Raw genomic sequence first — 6,276 nt, 5'->3', positions numbered from 1 at the left:
CATCGGTCAATGGTTGTTGGGATTTTGACCATAGGGATTTTGATTGTAGGTAAATTGACCGCATCCCTCCTATGGCTCTAAACCAAGATAGGTATAAAAAGTAATTGGAACAAAATAACCAAGTATCTCTAATCCCATGAATGAGACCTCAGCCTTTTGTGTTTCTTTTTCCCTACAAAACAGGATTTCATTTGTTATTATAAAACCACTACTGCCAGGCTCCTGTTGTATGGCTTTTGGGAGGCTGACTGTGCCTGATAGCCGCCCTTCCCATCTACTGATTGCAGAGGCTGGTACTTTAGTCTAAACCTCTGGAGCAGCCTCTAATCACCAGCTATTGAAACCAGATTTACAGACTCTTTACATGGGAGCATTTAGCCATTTCAAAAGCAGACATTTGGTATTTTAAGGCAAGGTCAGAACCCCTGTGGTCTTGAGTGTAAATAGAAGACGCTCAGATGGTTTCCAGGACCCTTGTTGAAAACTTATACCGGGAAAGATGTTTAGCTTCTAGGTTCAGAATCAAATAAACCTTGTTGACCATAGCGGCACAATTACCTTGTCATTTACGAAAGACGAAAAAAGTTATGAACATGCCATCATGTTATAACATGACCCAGGGTAAACTGTTTCCTGTGTTGTGAGTATGGGAATTCATTACATTTTTCTTTATTAACTCCACTACCATTAGAAGGGTTTAAGCATTTTACCAGGACCACCCTAGTGAGCCTTATTATCTATATTCTTCCTAAATAGCTGGTATATATTGCATAAAAGGTCAGGGTTAGAGAATAGTTGCAAAGAAAATGTAGAAACTGAGAGGTTCAAACTCCATGACAACAGCATTTAATCACTGTAATAAAATAAAAAGCCACAGGATAAAATATTTGATGAGGTTAATTAATAGAATTGCACACATGCTTTATCACTTTGGGGGTCATTCTGAACCATTTGCACGCTGCAGTTGTTCGCAGTGGTGCGAACAGGTCAGTTCGGCGCTTGTGCGCCGGCCGCAATGCGCACGCGCGTCGTTGCCCAGCGGCGGCGGCCGCTGGGCAACGACAAGAATAATGAAGAAAGCGATCGCTCCGTGATCATAAGAAGAGTGACAGGCGGAAGGCGTTCCGGGGCGTCAACTGACCGTTTTCTGGGAGTGGAGCAGCGAACGCAGGCGTGTCCAGGCGGGTGTCTGACGCCAATTCCGGGATCTTCATCGCTGGATCCATCGCACAGGGTAAGTAACTGCAGGGCTGGTCTTGTTTCACACAAAACTTTTTAGCATAGCAGGGCTGCACAAGCGATCGCAGCCTTGCTATGCTAAAATACACTCCACCATAGGCGTTGTCTAGTTAATCGCACGAGCAGCAAAAAGTTGCTGCGTGCGATCAACTCGGAATGACCCCCTTCGTCCAATGTCTTCTTATGTCACTGCTTCGATTGAAAAGATAGTATGGGCCATCATGAATATGCATGACAGCACAGTGGTTAGTACTATAGTCTTATAAGGATGAGTTTGATTCCAACAAGGCCAGGGTGTTACTGTATACTGTGCCTAATTCAGACTTGATCGCTGCTGTGCGTTTTCGCACAGCAGCTGATCAGGTCTGAATTCCGCATGTGCCGGCGCAGCAGTGTGTCGGCGCATGCCAGACAGCCTACGACCATCTCAGCCCTGCGATCGCCTCTGCCTGATTGACAGGCAGAGGCGGTCGCTGGGCGGGCTGGCGGCGGGTGCGCGGGCCGGGCATCGCAGGTGTGCCCGGACCGCGCGGGTGGCGGGCCACGGCAGGGGCATAACATCACACACAGCTGCTGTGACTCGGACAGCGACAAGTAGCTTCCTGCCAGTGCGCAGGAGCTGTGCTGGTAGGAAGCTACTCGTCAAGTACAAAAGCATCACCGCTGTGCGATGCTTTTGTACTTGTGCGGCGAGGCAGAGCCAGACATGCGGGGTGGACTAGCCCTGTGCTGGGCGTCTCCCCGCATGTGTAAGTAACTGATCGTAGCCGCGCAAAATTTTGCATGGCTACAATCAACTCTGAATTAGGCTCATTGTCTCATTGTTTGTGTGAATTTCCTCCAGATTCTTCCTACAGTCCAAAATTATACTGGTAGGTTTATTAGCTTCTTAGCACAATGGCTTTAGTGCTCATGTGTTTACAGTAGGAGAAACAGATTTATTTTGTTGTAGATAAAAAAATATTCCCTGTTGTATAGCACTGCATACAAATAAATGATGATGATTATGCACATTATGATGGTTCAGCACACAGAATGTCTGCTTCCACAGCTTTAGGAGATAAGTGGGGTGAACATTGAAATGATTTTCCATACATCCCTCCTATCAGGGTTTTGGCAGAATCAACCCTGGTACAGCAGTTGGGAGGAATTATCCTTTCAGCTATACTGGATAAAGATAAAGTCTGTGCAAAAATAGCCCAAGGTGGATCAACCTGCACCTGAAACTGCCTTGTATTTTTCAAGAACACTGGTGAAAGCTAAAACAATTTGCACGCAAACCATCCTGAACCAGATCCTGAGAGGATAACACAGCTTTGTAAGACAAACATGATATGAGTGTTGGTGTTGCTGTGAGTGTATCTTCCTCACCTATGCCGCTCTTAGACATGATAAATAATCAACACTTCCACAGTGTACTACACAATTTGTGACTGTAATCACTTTAAGTTTTTTTTAAAGTGACATACAATCCGACCCTACCCATGCACCAGCATTGAGGATCAGAATAAAACAAAACTGACAATATAGTAAAGTCAGCAATCACACTAGCAGTCAGTCATATGTTATACGTTAGTATAATAAGCAATATGAGCACATCATCAACTACAACTACATTTCAAGTATGTAGGAGAACATAACACTGAATCATGTTTAAACAGATCTACCGTATTCAGACGCATTGCGAAAGAAACAACAGTAAATGTATACAGACTCATATGCAATAGGCACTTATCTAACTATTCATACTCAAAAAGGTAGATAGAGACTTAGTGCTGTATTACCCGTAGTCAGTAGAGTGGGATACAGAGAGACTCACCTCGCTTCCAGGACCGATCAATACGTTAGCAAACGCTGAGTGGATTCAGATGCTACTAGTGTACACTGTCGCTCCATGAACCTATAGTGAACACAGACGCTCAGTGAACACAGATACACCAGTCACACAGCCGCCTATGCTGCGACTGGGTCCCCTTCATGTACAGCGTCTGAGACGGAAGCGGGAAACAGTTCATGGCAGGAGACTCGGAGGAGACTGGTCATGAACCAGGGGGAGGGGCGAGCAGGAGAGAGTCTGACTCCCCACTTCTGACATCAACCCTAGGGATCGCTGCCCCATACTATTACTGGAGCCTGTGATCCCTAAGGCCTAGCTCTGGTGCACCCGAGGTGGCAGTCATGTCAGCGACTGTTTGATAGTCTCCTCCCAAAACGGTGCGCTGTGTCCGTATTCCCTATCTAAGTGGAACCGATGCCTTACCTTCTCCCCGTGCTCCGGCCACAGCCTGGTAACGTCTGCTGGACCTGCTAGTATATCCGACACAGACGCCCGCCGAAACAGCACTGTACTTGTGGGTAAGTGTTGTCGCGACCAGCGGAGAGTTGTTGGAGCGACTCTTTCTAAGGTACGTATAAGACGCTGTTTAGAAAGATTGCTCAGAAAAAATAGTAAGACTATAAAAATAAAATAAGAAAGCTTAGGGCTGTTAAAACCAGCATCCCTCTGACCATGGTCCGGCTCCTGCCGCGCAAAACAAAAAAATTATTTGCCTGAGGCGGGGATATATGGACGGGCCCGTTGCATGCAGGGAGGCCGGAAAGATTTGACCGATTGGTGCAAATCCGCTGTCTCTTCATCATATCCCATTGTTATCCTGTGGATAACCTGTGGACCCTGCCGGAGAAATGGCCGCCGCACGGGACTCTAGAGGGTTAGTATAGAAAAAATGGTTGCAGGGTGTGTGGTGTGGGCACCGTGGACCGCATGGGCAAATGTGCACTGCACACACTGCACCCATTATAGATGCACCAGTGGTTTGGAAGGTATTTCAATATATATTGTGTTTTTATATGTAAAACAGAAACTTCAGACCACACCCACTACTTATTGTTTATTTATTTATTTATATATAGGGCCTAATTCAGATCTGATCGCAGCAGCAACATTTTTCTCTAATGGGCAAAACCATGTGCACTGTAGGTGGGGCAGATATAACATGTGCAGAGAGAGTTAGGTTTGGATGCGTTTGTTTAAACTGAAATCTAAATTGCAGTGTAAAAATAAAGCAGCCAGTATTTACTCTGCACTTAAACAAAATAACCCACCCAAATCTAACTCAGGTCTGAATTAGGCTCATAGTGCACAACCATATTCCGCAGCGCTTCACAGGCACTGCCTAGCCATTCACATCAGCCATTGCCCCAGTCCCCAACATATTGCCCGACTGGAGCTTACAATCCATATTCCACACCACATGTACGTACATACATATACACTAGGTTTCATTTTTGTCAGAAGCCAATTAACCTACAGTACCTGTATGTTTCTGGATTGTAGGAGGAAACTGAAGTATCCAGAGGGAACCCATGTAAGCATGAGGAGAACATACAAACTCCTCACAGTTAGGACCTTGGTGGGAGTCGAACCAATGGCCTTAGTGCTGTGAGGCAGAAAGCTAATCATTGTACCATCAATGCTGCCCACTATTATGCAGTCATACCCCTGGTATGCCATAACGAGACCCTTCTCACCAGCCCATTCTGAATTACCACGGATTGGTATTGGGGGCTATGATGTGACCAATGTAAAAGTATTGTACATATGCGCAAATAACTTTTTGCAAAGGAAGTTAGTACCTCTTAAAGGCATAATATAGGAATGGATGAAGAGGAAAAGCACATCTAATAGACTAATGTCTTATTTTGGAGAGCTTCTGGAGCAGTTAAGGTGTTTCATGAAAATACAGTGAGCTGTAGGGACTTCCTAAGATCTTTCTGGCTTGCATGCACATTAGGCTTAGCAGGGCCGTAACTACCTATGGGCAGACGGTGCGTTGCCCACAGCGCATTTGTCCTGTGGGCGCACCGTCTGTATCCACCTCTGATGACCAGCTCATATGTGAGGAGAGCTGCAGCGCTGGGGAGGCAGAGTCAGTGAGTCTTATGTTTATGTCTTAACTTTTCAGTGCTCCTCTTGCTGTGCCAGCGCTGCAGACATGACAGGCAGCGCTGGGCAGGTTCCCCTGTGTTCCCTCACCTCCTCTCCACAGCAGCGGCACCAGCTCCAATACTCCCTTTTACACACTCCGGGCGAGCCGCGCGCATGTGGGATGGCCAGCGCTGCATAGTGAAAGATCCACAGCACCGCTACAAAACGTGTCGGGGGTGTTTGTGTTTTTACTTTCCAGAGCTCCGTCTTGCTATGCCAGCGCTGGGCAGGTTCCCCGCCGCCCCCTCCCACTGTCCACCCCCTCTGTGCGCGCTGCTCTCCCGGTGGCTGTAGAAGTGAGTATTGGGAGCCGGCGCCGCTGCTGTGGAGAGGGAAGATGTGCGCTGATGATTGAGCGGAAGCAGCGTACCGTCGCCCCCACCCCCACACACCATAGGGAGCCTGGAGATGAGAGAGGAGCTCTGAAATGAGCTGTAAGTGCTTTACCCAGATTTTTCTAATATCCTGTATTCTCATTCTTCACTGTTCTGCTGGTAAACTGCAGGCATTCAACCCCACAGTACCCAGTCCAGGAAGCAAGTAAGCATTTGTAGGACCCATAAAATTCACACATTCACAGTACCAAAAAATGTAGTGTGTTTATATTATCATTCAGGGCCAGCCTGGCACATAGCGCATGTCCACTGTGGGCGCCCTGTGTATCCATGTACCACTGGCACCTGGCTACTTGTAAAGCGCTACACAGAAGAATAGCCAGGTAGCGCTGCAGGTTGTGTGCCCCCCTTGTAATTTTTTTTATTTATTTAATAATTTGGCTGCGGCACTTGCTGGTCTCTCTGCACCATACTTGCCTACCTGACCCTCTCCATGAGGGAGAAAATACTCTGTTCCTGGACTCTCCTGGTAATGTATGATTGCCATCACCTGTGGTGAGCTGGGTAATTGATAAGAAAGGTGTTTCACCACAGGTGATGGCAATCATACATTACCAGGAAAGTTCAGGAACAGAGCATTTTCTCCCTCATGAAGAGGGTCAGGTAGGCAAGTATGCTCTGCACCTGCGGCTCCTCCCCCAGCGTGTTCTGATC

Source organism: Pseudophryne corroboree, chromosome 5, assembly GCF_028390025.1.
Source record: "Pseudophryne corroboree isolate aPseCor3 chromosome 5, aPseCor3.hap2, whole genome shotgun sequence".
Taxonomy (NCBI): domain Eukaryota; kingdom Metazoa; phylum Chordata; class Amphibia; order Anura; family Myobatrachidae; genus Pseudophryne; species Pseudophryne corroboree.
The sequence above is the reverse complement of the archived record's forward strand: the minus strand, read 5'-3'. Positions refer to the sequence as shown.